Here is a 16,533-nt window from a genome sequence, read left to right on the forward strand (position 1 = left end):
TGTGCCACATAACGATTATTGTGAAACATGAAAAATGTTTCAGAGGAGATTTGCAGTAAACATGGTAACCTATCGTTTATTTCAAATATTTATTTCAAAAATCTATATAACAAAATGTGTGAGCATGCTTAGTGTGATTTCAGTAGTATTGTTTAAGCGTTTCATTCTTGTTTATGTGATTTAGCATATTCTTGATCATGGACATTTAATTTAATATTCAACAGTAATATTGATCTGCCTGCATTGACACTATTATACAAAAACTGAGCTGGACAGTTTACTCCCGAGCGGCTATACTGTATATATAAATTAGCTAAATTAATTACTTTTTTAAACAAAAATGAAACATCACTGAACTTACTTAAGCTGGACTATTTTCTGCTGGAAACAAACTTTTTTGCATTATTTTCCTGTTAGTGTTATGCTTGTCCTCTGTAAAGCCACTTTGAAACAATCTGTATTGTAAGAAGTGCTATATAAATAAATGTGACGACTTTTGTAAATGATCGCAACCAGGTAATATGTACTTACATAGCTAGCTAGCAAACATAGGCTGTTGTAACTAAGGGTAATGACAGTAACTCGCAATTGAGTAGGCGAACCACTGATGCTAATGCGCGCTAGTTATTATAATGTTTGGAGAGGGGCTCCAGTTCATCTTCGAGCCATGATTTCATGCCCGCCCAAAAAATTCTGAACACAAAAATGGTTAAAAACTGTTTCACAATCTAACTCCACAATTCAGTACTACATAGTTCACAGTCTTTGTAAAGAGTTTCAGCAATACATGTCTAACATTTATAAAGTGTAAGGAACTGATGCAGGGAGGAGATCCAGTCAGATAATGAAGTACATTTTCTTACCTAACAGCAGACATCCAAAAAATAAATGAAGAGTAAAAATATTTCATCATCTTATGTCTAAGTAAATAAAACATTCTGAGATTAATTTTCTTAGCCTAAAGATTATTAAACTTGGTTGAGTGATCTCTCTTTAAAAAGACAGGTTGCGAAGGAGCAAGGTCTGAGCCCAAGGTATAGATTGACCTGTACAGAAATTGATCTCCCTAATATACAGTTGCTTATCGGAACAGAGCTTTCTTGTGTGATGTGATCCTGTTTTCCCCACAAGAGTGACACAAACCTCTTACACATGTGTTTTGATGCTTTGGGGCTGATTATGATTTACTAATTAAAGAGTCACTTAAAAGAGACAAACCAGAACATATGAGACTTTATTCACAATCACATGTGAAAATATACCAGAGTTAGACGTCTTTAACACACTGTTAAAAGACTGTTACTGACCTGACATCAAATTATATACATTATCCTATGCAGAAGCAAAAACATCTAGAATTATTTTTATTATCAATAATTTCTTAGCTCTGTAAGCAGTAAATTACCATCTGCTTTATTATTTAAAAAATAAACAGACTATAATTATTTTGTGCATTGTTGTGATCTGTCATAATTTTTTCAAATAAATATACTATTTTAAAAAAGGCATAAATAAGAGACAATCAATTCACAAGAATTATTAATTCACAGCTGGTTCCCTCGATATTTTCCTATGGGGTTTTCAATTTATGAATAAAATTGTGATTTGCATAACTTGACGATACTTGAACATTTTGTTCCACAACATTGTAAATTACACACCCATATGGAAAACATGAATTTCTAAATAAGTAGCCAAGATAAGAATGTTTGGGGTGTGTGAGTATGTGCAGATTGCGTTGTAAGATATTATTTTACTCATAATAAAAATAAAAAAACACCAAAAACCCCAATAGGAAAATCTGGAGGGAACCAGTGTGGCTCTCAAATGAACCCTGAGCACCTGCGGTCATACTCCAAGTCCATATGTATTTGCCTAGATACCCCTATAGTGAAGTATTTTCAACAGTGTAGCATACTACTGTCTGAAACAAACTATAAAGATCATTTATAGTCTTTTTTAATACTTTACACAATTGTTTATAATAAGCAGTAGTTCAGAGTTCTGTGCAGCATCCAATATGCTAATATTCCTTTCTGAAAACTGGCATGCCAGTTATTTCATTAGGCCTTGACAGACCCTCGTGCTGTGTTCGGATATGGGATATTCCTACCTGACATCTTCATGGGATGCTTGAAAGATGATGTAAAAAAAAAAAAAATGGCAATGCTAGCATATGTTTAGATGTAGCGCAGTTGTGCTAATATCAACAGAGAATTCGGCTTACCTCATTTCAAACGCTCCTTTCTCTTATCATGTAATGCAGGAAATTTCACTCACTGAAGCATTTCATTCACTTAAATCTGAATGTTTATGATAAACTACACCTCTTCCTGGGCGCCACCCTGTTTGTGTGATGTCATAAACCAGTCTTACAGCAAAATAACATTTGAAAATTTCTGCTAAATATTACAAATAACTCCAACATCAAGTGGATTTAAAGAGACAACACTTGCAAGGAAGGTGGAAATATAAACGTTTTGAGTTAAATTGAACACATTGTGGAAAGTTATTAGGTAACCTTTTCAAATTCAGATAATGTTTACATAGTACATGGAATTGTCATACAATGACCCTTTTATATGTGTCTAGCATCTGGTAGCTGCTCCTTAGAGTGGGGGTAATGTCACAGTGTCTGATTGGTGTTCCCTGGGTTTCCACTAGAGGTCTCTTCCCCTTACCGTCACCACCTCATCATGAACTGCATTTCCCATAACCCCTTGTCTGAACTCATTACTAATCATTGCACTCAGCTGTTCCCACTCACATTGTTTGTACCTGTCTATTTATACCCGGTCTGTTTCTCTGATTGTCGTGGAGTCCTTGTTTAATGTCAGTTCGCACCTCGGAGTTCTAGTCTTGTATGTTTCTTGTTTTTGGACTGTGTTCGTATGGATATTGACCCTTTACCTGGCTGACGTATGATTACGGATTACCCATTAAACTGCACTTGGATCTCGCCCATTTGTGTGCGTGTTGTGACAGGACTCCACCACAATGAACAGATCCAGCAGTATGGGGATTCGTATTCTTTCACCGTAACACTGAGAAGGAGAAGCGGGGACGAGTTCGAAATTTAATGGCCCTACGTCAGCAGGGCCAGACGGTGGGTTGTCTGTCTCCGATGTTTTTTTCTCTCTCAACGGGCATGGGTTACAATGATGCTACACTCAAGGATCTTTTAAATTACTGCCTTGATGAACATTTGCCTCAATGGGAGATGAAAGGACTTGAAATCCTCGATTTTTGGGCTTTCACTAGGTATCTATACCATCGCAGCCTATGGGCAACACCAGCTACGCCCGTCTCTCCAGGCAAGATGGCTGCCGTGCCCGTACCAGAGACGGTAGTACCCCCAGAGGTGGTAAGCCCAATAACACCACCTCACCACAATAAAAAGAGAAAGCCGGCATCCACCACCCCTCGAGACACAGAGGCCGTCCCCGAGCAGCCCGCTGTCGTCCTGGAGACCGTTCCCGAGCAGCCCGCTGTCGTCCTGGAGACCGTTCCCGAGCAGCCCGCTGTCGTCCTGGAGACCGTTCCCGAGCAGCCCGCTGTCGTCGCAGAGGCCATCCCTGAGCAGCTCACCCTGCCGGCTCAGCCCAAGCTTCTCGCCCTTCCGGCTCCGTTCCTGATGTCTGCCCTACTTGCTGCGCTCAAGCTTCCGGCTTTGCCCTGGCCACCTGCACAGCCTGCTCCGCCCTGGCCATCTGCACTGTCTGCTCCGCCCTGGCCATCTGTTAGACCATCTTCTCTTGTTTTTGTTCCCCTTCATGGACCTGGATCTTGTTTTTGGACAGTGTTCGTATGGATTTTGACCCTTTACCTGGCTGACGTATGATTACGGATTACCCATTAAGCACTTGGATCTCACCAATTTGTGTGCGTGTCGTGACAGCATCATGCAGATGTTACTTGAACATACTTCTGACGCCCTTATGCAAACCTCTGTGAGCTGAATTTTAATGTTTTTGAGTGCAGTTGTTACAAGCTCTCTTCTGGTGTCTTCTCCCATTTGGCATTTGTCAGTGCTTTGTGTACATTGCAAGAAAAATCTAAATCATGGCAGAGATTTGCATTGGCTTGCCTTAAACTATTCATGTGTACAACTGAGCAAATACTGAAGGAAAAATATGAAAAAAGACATTAAACTTGTTGAAGGCCATTTGGAGCATAGCACATTGTGAGGCATTTAAAGAACAAGCAGACATGCTATAAAAAGACATTCAAGTCTTAAATAAGAAAAAAAAAAGGTAGTTTTTGTTTGTTACGAAATCTACAGTATTGAGTAAAATCACAAATTAGCAGATATCATTGTGTGTGAGAAGCAGGTCATCTGAGAACAAATGTTTCTTATGGAGCCCCCAAAGCATATGTGGGCAATTCTTAGACTATGGGCACTTTCATGTCCTTTGATCATATTTTATAAAAAACATTTTAATTTTGAAAAATTCACACTTCCATGGTTCACTTTACAATGAAAGTACTTTAGGAACTTTTTACCGGTAGTCTACGATGATTTTTCACCTTTTGAAACCTCATTATGGATGCAAATATTGTTGTTTTGTGCTTGCCCAGACTTCTGAGCTTCAATAATGAAAAAAAAAAAGTGTAAAAAAATGTTTGTTTTTTTTTAATTTTGACTGTATACAGTATCAGTAAAATAATCAAAACATAATTGTGGTATTTAAGGTCAGACAACTATCAATGTGATTTTATATACAAAATGTAGTTGTCCCACAGTATTGTCCCACCACCACAACGCTGTAATGTCCCTTTTAAAAAGCTTTTTTGAAAGATTGTTTGGGTAGTTTCTATGGAAATGAACAATGACATCACAGCAGATGTCTGACATGAAGGAGATTTTTATGTTCCTCACCAACTTGGAAAAGTTAAATATTGCTTGAAATGAAAATATTTGTCATTTCCAAACATGGCGTAAGATCAATCTGTAAATAAATAGATTTTTAAACATAAATAGATGTATTTTGCATGCATGCAATGCTAGCTACCAATTCATAGCTAATCTGTAATACTAGCTTGGAATTTTTTTTTTTTACAAAATACTGCAGGTTTGTCATTTCCACCACCATCATTTCCAACACATTCCTTCTTGGGTGGAAATGACAAAGGTGAGGTGGAAATTACATTTATGCTTACAAGGTGCAATTCATAGATTGTGTGGCTACATATGTATATTTTATTTATTGAAATGTACAATGCGTGAGCGCTGAGAGAGCAGCACAGGAGTGAGTTATCGTTGAAACTCGAAAAAGATGAATGAAGCAAAAAAGCTGTCGGGGGCTAAAAATAGAAAAAGAAAGAGAGAAAAGGAGATGGCATGTCAAGGGATGCGACAGCAGCTAAATAAGTTGATGGTGAAAGGCAACAGGTAGGATTTAAAGTGTGACGTCTGTGCTTGGAGGAGGCTTGCAAATATTCATGTTAACGGACTAACGTTTGCTAACACTGGGAATGTGAATTTTATATATATATATATATATATATATATATATATTTATTATGTATATGTGTGTGTGTGTGTATATATATATATATATATATATATATATATATATACACACACACAGTGGTTAAAGTGGGATTTGGTAGGTGGGGGAACCCTCAAATTTTGTGTAGGTGCAAGAGGGAAAAATGACTCACCGTGGGACAACATATTGAGTATTGTGGTATAGCAATACTTTTTGGGACAAGAGTGTCACTGTGGCACCACATATCACAATTAGGGCTGTCAAAATAACGCGTTAATTTCGATTAATTAATCTGAGAAGAAATAACGCGTTAAAAAAATAACGCAGATTAATCCATTGATCCGTTTTGACCTTTGCGGAGCAGTTGTTGTGCCGAATTTCGACTCCCTGCCACATTCGTGTAAAAAGAAGGAGGGAGACAAGAACGCGCTGCTTGGATCATTGTTTGGAACATTTACTTATAACAAACGGAGTTCGTCAACTCTAAAGTACCACATCAATGCAAAGCATCCAGGAGTGTGTGCGTGAGTCGGTGAGTGTGTCTGAGAGAAAGCGCGCTTGTGTGTGTGTGTTTGTATGTTGTAACTTTTCACGCGCTCTCACGTCACACAACCATTTTCTCACGCACAGAAAAATCGCGCACCAAAGAGAGGACACGGAAACAGACAAGACAGAGCACGTTACTTATGATATTTAAAAAATCTCAGCTCTCAGATTCTGTCAATTTTATTACGAAAATCAAACAAAATACCGTTTTGGCGCTTGTAAATAGTGACATGAGTCATGACAGATCCCATAGCGGCACGTGAACCGATCATCTCTAGCTAATAGTAAATACACACGAATGACCAATGTTGAAAGATACAGTAGGGCAGCCTAAAACTTATCGAAATGTATATTCCTCGATCAATCAGTGTTTTTCAACCGCGAAAAGAGGTCAATAAAACAGCTGGAGAACAATGTCACATAACATTTAGCCTAAGTTACCTCAGGAAAGCCATTTCATGACCATATAGCACGTTATAGTTGGCTATAAAAAAAGAGCTATAGAGAGTATTTTTCTAAATTTATGTAGCCTACTACTATATTACATGTGTATTATACTTTTACTTATATCAAAGTTGTTATTTGTAATAAACACGCATTATATTTAATTTGAGCTATTTTTAACCTTAAATATACCAGCTGATATGGCTCTCTGTATTTTTACAGCATTGGGTGAGATTTTTTTTTTCTTAAGAAAAATGAATGCCTATCTTGTGTACCTATTTATCCAAATGAGTCAATATTGCATCAAATCACAAGAATTAAATTATATTGAAATCGTGAAATTTGTGTCAAGCAATAATAATAAAAACGTAGCTTACCAGAAATTGTACCATGTAAACATTGTAAGATTGTGTATGTGATTAATTTAGATTAATTAATTACAGAGTATGTAATTAATTAGATTAAAAATTTTAATCGATTGACAGCCCTAATCACAATACTTATTTACTTGATATTTTAATGGTTTTATTTTGGTCCATCAACACTGATATGATGACGATACTATGTTAGAATTGCTGAACACTGGGTTAAAAAAATTGAGCCCTGGCACTGTGGCCACATGAGCCCACATTTGCCGCCATAGCCATGTGTATTTAGATGTGAGGTAGTTAGGGGGGTTCGGGGGCATACCAACCCCTAGTGAAGAAATTAAACATAGGCTCAACTGATGAGTTTTATGAATCATTTTCTTAGATAAGTAAATTTACTCAAGGCTTCCAGGTCAGTATTGCCAATAGGAATCTTCTACAAGCTTTGGAATTTGAAAAGTAATTTTAAATAATACAAATTATAGGCTACGTTTAACGCAGTTAGTGGAATTGGCAGACGTTCCCTCAGGCATGAGTTGTGGAAACGCGTCAAAGCATTCTCAGGTATAAATATGCAGCATTAATGCACGGTGATTTTAAGTGAATATTTAATGTCGATAATGGTTACATAATGTTAAAACTAATCCTGCTATTGATATCTTTGTAAGACTCCCGACCCAATGGAACAGTGGCAAGGGAAAGCAATGTCCGGCGAAATATCGAACATTAAACCAACTTCACCGCGCTCAACCAGAGTGCATTTCACGCATTTATAAACACTCGCGTTCAGCGGGAAGGAAGGGAGGTTGGTCGGCCAGTCGGTCCATCCCGGGACCAGCGAGATTCGTTGAGATTAATTAATCTATTTATTTAATAATTTATCTGAGGTGCCGGAACCCAGTTCCGGACCGTTCCGGTCCACTTTAACCCCTGTATATTCATAGATGCCACCTACGTCACTAGAAATAGAACGCCGCTATATTGACGACCGATCTCGCCCGGTATGGCCGCCCAAACTGCCCATTTGAATGAGAGAGAAAGACAGTTCTACCATAAAGACTCAGAAGGATTCTCGAAAAAAGAATTTATTTTGTGAAAGGAGTTTACAGACAAAAATAAAGGTAGATGCTCGACAAGCTCCGTCTCTGAGTTCTTTGGCTTAGGCCTCGTCCTCCGTCAGGGTCTGAAGGTTAGCTTATAGGTCCTGCCTGATGTTAGAGCCAGGGGCGGAGCCTACCCCCCGACGAGTGGACGGGAGCCATTCTGGTGGTGGTCATACATACCTATGAGGATTCTGAAAGCATACAGTAGGATTAATAAATAGGGAAGACAATAAGACGACTTTTAATTGCTTATCTTAAAGTCAGGTACTAAGCATAAAAGATTAAAACTACGATATATTCTGAGATAAGATAATTTATGAGAGACTTCAGCAAGATCGAGAGTAGGAATGTCACTCTATATGGGCAGAGCTTATTTTTAAACGTGGACGAAGCCGCGTCTGGCCGCAAAACTTGAAATGGGAATTTTAACGAAGCCTTGATAGGCTGAGTTGTTAAGATACACACATACGAAAGCCTCGACTGCCCATGATAGTAGGCACCGAGATTAAATGACAGTAGAACCGAGATTAAATGTAATATGCGTTTATGAAATAAGACACGATTGTCTAAGGCCACGGTAGGCTAATCCCTCGATAGGCTGATGCCTCGATAGGCTTAGTCCATACGTCAGAACCGAGATTAAATGTAATATGTGTTTATGAAATAAGCCACGATTGGCTAATGCCTCGATAGGCTGATGCCTCGATGGGCTGGTGCCTCGATGGGCTGGTGCCTCGATGGGCTGGTGCCTCGATGGGCTGGTGCCTCGATGGGCTGGTGCCTCGATGGGCTGGTGCCTCGATAGGCTGAAGCCTCGATAGGCTGATGCCTCGATAGGCTGGTGCCTCGATAGGCTAAGTTCATGCTGATGCCTCGATAGGCTTAGTTCATGCGTCAGAACCGAGATTAATGTGATAAGCATTATTGAAAAAACCACGATAGCCTTAAATGGCAGTGAACGTAGAGTTTCGGAAGCCGCGATAGGCTTAGCCATATTGCAGCTATCGTGAATGACCATCACGATAGACATAGCAAACAGGGATATGAATAACTTTGAGCATTATATAGTATTTCCCATCAAAGCTAATCTATAGTAATCAGCTAAGGGCTGAGTTAATAGTGAAGAACGAAATAAATCTAGCAAGCCGAGATTAACTGCATATGTAACTTAAAAGAGCAGCGAAAAACGAACGTATGATATGAATCATTAACCACGGCCACCAGTAGCTAGCGAAGAATTTACTGATGAATTCTGTACATACCTATGAGGATTCTGAAAGGCATGCAGAAGAATTAATAAAATAGGGAAGACAATTAGACAACTTCTTTATTGCTTATCTTAAGGTGAGGTACTGTATGTGAAAGATTAAACCTACGAGATATACTGAGATGAAGATAATTGATTGGAAGCTTTAAAAGATCGAAATTGGGAATGTCACTATGTGAGCTGAGCTTCTTATCTTCTGAATATGAACAGAAGCCACGTCTGCCCCCAAAACTTGAGATGGAGATTTTAAATGAAGCCTCGATCGGCTGAGATTTTAAGATGCATACATCCTGGGTATGAATATAGGGAGAAAATAAATAAAAGCAAAGTTAAATAGCATATGCATCAGCCCTCGTCTTTCTTTAAAAAATAGGTCCGTAATGACCTTACATTTATAAATAATGAGGCTGTCGCCAGGCGACTTCCCGAGGAGCCGAAAAAGGCAGAGATGACACATTGGCATAACTGCTATCAGGGAAGCTACGATATGCGCAAAATATTTGGCTTTAGCGTACGGTCATGAAAGCTTGGTCAATTGTGAAGTCTTGGTAGGCTGAGTTCATGTATCGGAACCGAGATTAGTTGAAAGCTCGATAGCATAATTGTAATAGGCTACGTATTAGCCATGAAACGATCACAGTGATTGTAAAATAGGTCCGTGATTGACCATATACAGTATTTATAAATGATGAGGGCAGTTGCCAGGTCGACTTTTCCGAGGAGGCACGAGAGGCAGAGATAAGACATTGAGATGATTACAATCGGGAAAGCTACGATTTGAGTTTATGAACAAAGGCTGCGATCGGCCATGGAAAAAAAAAATTGGCTTAGAGTACGATCATGAAAGCTTGTTCAATAGTGATGCCTCGGTAGGCTGATGCCTCGAAAGTCTGAGTTCATGCATCAGAATCGAGATTAGTCGAAAGCTTCGATAGCATTAATGTAATAGGCTACGTTTAGCCATGAAACAATACCAGTAATCGAAAAATAGGTCCATGATTGACTTTATATTTATAATGATAAAGGCTGAAGCCAGGGAGACTTTACCGAGGAGCCATGATAGGCAGAGATATGACATTAAGATGATTACAACCAGGAAAGCTAGGATATGCATTTATGAACAAAGGCCGCGATCGGCGATGAAATATTTGTCATTAGGGTTCCAATCGTGAAAGCTTGTTCGATAGCGATGCCTCGATAGGCCGATGCCTCGATAGGCCGATGCCTCGATATGGCCGAGTTCATGCATCAGAACTGAGATTAGTCGAAAGCTTCGATATCATTAATGTAATAGGCTTCGTTTAGCAATGAAACATTACCAGTGATCGTAAAATAGGTCCATGATTGACCTTACATATATAATGATAAAAAGCTGAAGCCAGGGCGACTTTTCAGAGGAGCCACGATAGGCAGAGATATGACATTAGAAGAATGCAATCAGGAAAGCTACGATGACCATTTATGAACAAAGGCCGCGATCGGCCATGAAATATTTGTCATTAGGGTTCCAATCATGAAAGCTTGTTCGATAGCGTTGCCTCGATAGGCCGATGCCTTGATAGGCCGATGCCTCGATAGGCCGTAGTTCATGCATCAGAACTGAGATTAGTCGAAGGCTTCGATAGCATTAATGTAATAGGCTTCGTTTAGCAATGAAACATTACCAGTGATCGTAAAATAGGTCTGTGATTGACCTTACATGTAAAATGATAAAAAGCTGAACTTTTCAGAGGAGCCACGATAGGCAGAGATTTGACATTGGATGGTTACAATCAGGAAAGCTACGATATGCGTTTATGAACAAAGGCCGCGATCGACCATGAAATATTTGGCTTAGAGCACAATCATGAAAGCTTGTTTAATAGTGTAGCCTAGATAGGCTGATGCCTCGATTGGCTGAGTTCATGCATCAGAACTGAGATTAGTCGAAAGCTTCGATAGCATTAATGTAATAGGCTACGTTTAGCCATGAAACGATACCAGTATTCGTAAAATAGGTCCATGATTGACCTTATATTTATTATGATAAAGGCTGAAGCCAGGGAGACTTTTCCGAGGTGATAAAACGTTAAGATGATTCGACCAGGAAAGCTACGATATGCATTTATGAACGAAGCCCGCGATCGGCCATGAATTATTTGGCTTTGGATTACAATCGTGAAAGCTCACAAGTTATGCCTCGATAGGCAGAATTCATGCGTCGAGAACGAAATCAAGTCGAAAGCTTCGATAACATTAATGAAATCGCCCAAGATTGGTCATAAAATGGCAGTAATCGTAGAATTTCAGAAGCTGTGATAGGCTTAAAAATATTGCAGCAATCAGAAACGCAAGTCATGATAGACATAGCAAGCAAGGATACGAATAACCTTGGAGCGTTGTTTTTATGGTATTTTCAAAGCTATTCTTCATTAAACAATTATGGGATGAGTTGATGGTAAAGCACGAAATAAAGAAAGCCGCGATTGACTGCGTGTAACTAAACAGATTAGCAGCGAAAAGCAGACGTATGATAGATGTATGGATTGTTAACCACCACCAGTAGCTAGCGAAAAAATTTTACCTCGAATGTCGGTTGAGAGGGCTTGTTGAGCATTTAGTAGAAAATATGTGTCGGATCTGATGTAGGTCTTGTATGCTGTGGACGACCATCTGCCGAGCATTTGGATAGAGGAGTCGGGAACGCCGCATTCGGCTACTGTTGTTGTGGCTCCGAACGAAAGGAATGCCCAGTGTATATATGTGGAGAAGGACCGGAGAATTAAGGAGGAAGCTACATGGGTTCAAAACCAGTGCTTTGTCATTGGAAGACCGTTCGGTTATATGAAAAAAGGGGAGTATTGAAGTGTGGTCATGCTTTGAGATATGACCATAGAGGTATAAGGGCAATATGAATTATAGACTTAAGATATAGTAATAACGCCAGAGACTCCAGAAGAATCTGTTTTCGAAAACTTAAATACATTTAAAAGGTGGGAGAAAAACGTAAATCGGAAATAGACAAGCCGAGAGCCAAATTAAAATGTTTTGAAACGGATGCGAATTCCCCTGATCGCATAAACCTGTAAAACACGGTTAGAAAACGCTTTTTCTTCGATGCATGATCATGCACGCTGTTAAAACATGGCTACAATCTGAATATGTATATAGGAAGAGAAAAGAACATTTAGGATGGGAAGTAAGAAAGGGGGTTAAATGGATTTCACTTTCTGAAATGTTGCTGTTAAAGCACAAACAACATCTGCAAAGTTACGACGCACGAACTTCAAGCATTGAAGACATAATATATATATTTTTTAATATATATATTTGAACTATTAATTGCTGTTGATTTATGATTGAATAAGAGATAGTTATATTTACAGAAAATATATCATCTTTCCGGTGCTCGGGAAGTGATTGAAAAAACATCTCCATAAATGCATTACCGAAACAATAACACATTCAGAGAAGGGCGTAAAACGAGTTGAATAAGTTAGCCTTAATAGGTACTGCACCTTTAAGATTGAAGGCAATTCGTCTCGTCTCTCGCAATGGTGAGTGAGCAGATGAGGAGCGCAAGCTGTAATATATGGCATATACTGTGATTTAATAACAAAGTTACTCTTAAGCTTGATTTAATTCTATTCAGCAACCCAGTTGATAGTATTTTGCAACTGGCTGTGAGTGCGTAGGATTGACGATTCAGTTACGTGAATCTTTGCATACACTTATCATTTCAATGGGCCCACTGTTTACTGTTTAAAGCGTTGCAGTATGTTGCGTTGCAGACTGCAGTATCGGCAGTTATTTTAAAGCTACCACATCACCACATTTGAACTTCACCGCTTGAAGGGAACAGTAGAGTAGCAAGTTAATATACTTACCTGAATGAAGTTTAATCATAGTAAAAGGGGAACTTTTTGAAAAAACGCTGAGTGGAGATCGACTCTCATGAGATTAAAAGCTGCCACACGCTTGTTTCTTACAGAAGTGTGTCGCACTCGCGCATCGCGAAAGTTGCTAAGATCAAAATCGACGATGTGACTTGTGTTGTTATGTTTAGTATCGAAACGCGAGTAAGTGAACGCCGCGCTGTTTCTGCGAAGTGAATGGAAGCGTAATTGGCATCGAAAACTTTGCTACGACACCTGCGGGCAACAACATGGAACGGTAGGATCAGTCTTTTATATTCAATGTCGAGCTGTGATTGGTAGTGTGGAATTATAAATTAGTGACGTGCAATGGAGTCTTTCTGGTAGAACTTACGCATACGCTTTCATAGATACATGGATATTTTTTTTTATTTTAGGCTCCGATCCTTATTTGTTACCCCCAGTTTTCGTTTGTCCTTTATTATCTGCCCCAGACTTGCCCCAATTTGCCTTCCATGATTTTTATCTCCCCATAAGTGGGGATCGCTTGAAGGCTTTCAAGAGTATCAATATGCGTATCAAGAGTAACAGACGCGTATCAATATGCTGTTGCTTGATGGGTAAAAGACGTAAAAGTGCGGCACCTGGCCACCAAGGATTTATATTTAATCATGGGAAATGTTGGTATTATGAAAAAAATTCAAATGTATGATTTAGGTGGTAGTTTGCTCTGACTAGGTAGCGAGTTGTTAAGTGGCTCAGCTGGTAGCTTGCCAGCTGTTAACCACGGCTCACTGTTATTAATCTGGATTAGGCCTGTCGTGATAGTCGCACGATAAAAAACTGAGCTCGATAATTTTTACTGCCGCGATAATTTGCATTTGCATGCTTTTCTCTCTCTCTCTCTCTCTCTCTCTCTCTCTCTCTCTCTCTCTCTCTCTCTCTCTCTCTCTCTCTCTCTCTCTCTCTCTCTCTCTCTCTCTCTCTCTCTCCAAAGAGACTGGATGACAACTCTGTCTAAAACATAACCGACATATTTTACGTGAATACTCTCCAAAACGGACATTTCAACATAATTTTGTGTGTATTTGTCCATTCAGACACGAAACAGAGCTAAATTCATTACTCGCGCGCTGTATAGGCGTTTATGGCTGCACACTTCGGGTCGGGTGTGTGCGCACAGAAAGATGAGACATGATACAATAAGAGACATTCATACAATATGAGACATTTCTTCTATCCTTTTCTTTTGGTATAGAATAAAGTACCAGTTCGGGGTTTCTCTTTCAGCTGTTGTTGCGGCCAACTGCACAACATAATAAGAATAATTAGAATAATTGATGATGGGCCGTTGAATTATTAGCAGATTAATGCTGTTATTGAGAGAGAGAGAGAGAGAGAGAGAGAGAGAGAGAGATAGGTGTAAAAAAGAGACTGTAAAAAAAGATGGACGACGCCCCTTCGCTCTCTTCCATTGGCGAGAAGTGAAGCTACCATTGTCCCGATATGGCGCTGACATCTTGGGACTTGAGTCTGCGCAGTTGCGGTTTCGGGACCAGACATGCGCAGTAGTTAGCAGGAAGTAAAGCCGCGAAATCAACGTCCCGCTCTGGTCCCGCTCTCACTCTCGCTGAATCAAACACGCGCCTCTGCTGCAGAACAACCCAGTATGTCGGTGTGTAATAATTCATTATAGAAATTTAGATATTAAATTAAATTGAGGCCTAAAGTTATTTAGAAGAATGAACTTACAAGTTGACGAGCATACAGAACTCTGCTGACAGTTTGAGACGATGTGTTCTTGCTGGTATTGCGCAATACCCCCGCACATCGCTGTAAAGTGTTTAATGGTTTAAAGTGTTTAATTGTTTTCACATATTGTATTTTTATATTGCCTTGCTCTTGAAATGTGCTTTACAAATAAACTTGCCAAGTTAAAAAGTCTATTTTCATATCATAATGATAGAAGAGAGTAAAATATATTTGTGGCTTTCATAACACATTATAATAGGTTGCACATGGACACATGGGGTTACAATACACGTGAATGTACCATGTTAATATGCACAGGCTTCCTCTAGTCTGTACTGTTACCCACTAAAATGTCACGATTCCAACAACACAACAAATAATCTAGTAACAAAAGGAGCACATGTCAAAACGAAAACACAGATACTTACAAGACAAAAGTAGGACTTTATTTTACATCTTCTCTTTGACCGACAGGTAAGTGAATGCAATGCTCTGTCACGTTTAAAATGTTTAAAAATGGTGGAAATGTTTATGGAGCGATCGCGAGAACAGTGATCTCTACTAACTATCAAGTCTCGCGGTGCCAGTAGTTATGTCTCAGTAGGGCTGTTGCCATCTAGCGGTTGAGAAATGTAATTGCATTTTTATTTCATTTAAAATTAAAGACATTCAAATAATATCGTACATTGTGTATGTTGTATGACAGCAAACATGAAGCTGCGTGTGCGAAAAACAATTGTAAGACTATATTGTCTATACTAATCGCTGGTCTAAATCAGGGCTATAGCCAAGCCGTTGAACGTAGACCACTGATTGCCTCGATTTCGCCGGGTGGGCTAAAAACAGACTACAAATACAAATAATGTGTATACCAATTACCAATACCAATTCAGAGCTAAATCGTCAATACATTCCACCATTTAATGAAATAACCCTTGCACCTTGTAGATATTATTACCAATGCGAACATGCTGGGATATCAACTATCTCATGCGCTGCCTGGCCACAAAACTACAATTAATCAGGTTTGACTGTATTTGGGCTACAGTAGCTGGTCTGGCTACAGTAGCTGGTCTGACTACAAGCTAAATAGTGGCTACGCACAGCGGTCACTTAAAAGAAATTACCTTTTAATCACAGTTGACTTTGCTTATATGATGGAATATCATACATCTCGCAAGTTATTTTGGAAAAAATGACATGTAACCAGATTCAATATTATTTTGGCTAGAAGTGGGTTACACATAGCCGGACTATATTGGGTCTATATTTAACCGAGACGGTGAAATGGCAGCTATTGCTTGCTGGGTATGTACTTTCACTGCAGCAGCTCACACTGTGTCCTCGGCTATTTTTCAGATGTGCTTGTATCAAACTACTGTATCGATATAAACGGTATTGCCTCATTCCATATCGTGGGGAAAAAAAATATTGATATATTGTACAAACTCGATATACCGCCCAGCCCTAGATTGTTTACAGCTTAACGGAAGTTACACCCATAATTCGCGCAAAGCGTCATGATATCGCATAAGCACAAGTAGGTCTAGGCTATACTATAAAATAACTGTTATCATGTCTGATAACAAACACAAGTAATGGAGTTTACAAAACTGTCTGTATCGCACGCTACAGTGGTATTTATTCATCGTAGATATATGTCGCACTGTATAGCCCTGTACAGGACCCTTTTTAATGAACGTTTGG

Source organism: Siphateles boraxobius, unplaced genomic scaffold (assembly GCF_051911475.1).
Source record: "Siphateles boraxobius isolate OS27281-9 unplaced genomic scaffold, OSU_SipBor_1 2, whole genome shotgun sequence".
In the NCBI taxonomy this organism is placed as follows: Eukaryota; Metazoa; Chordata; class Actinopteri; order Cypriniformes; family Leuciscidae; genus Siphateles; species Siphateles boraxobius.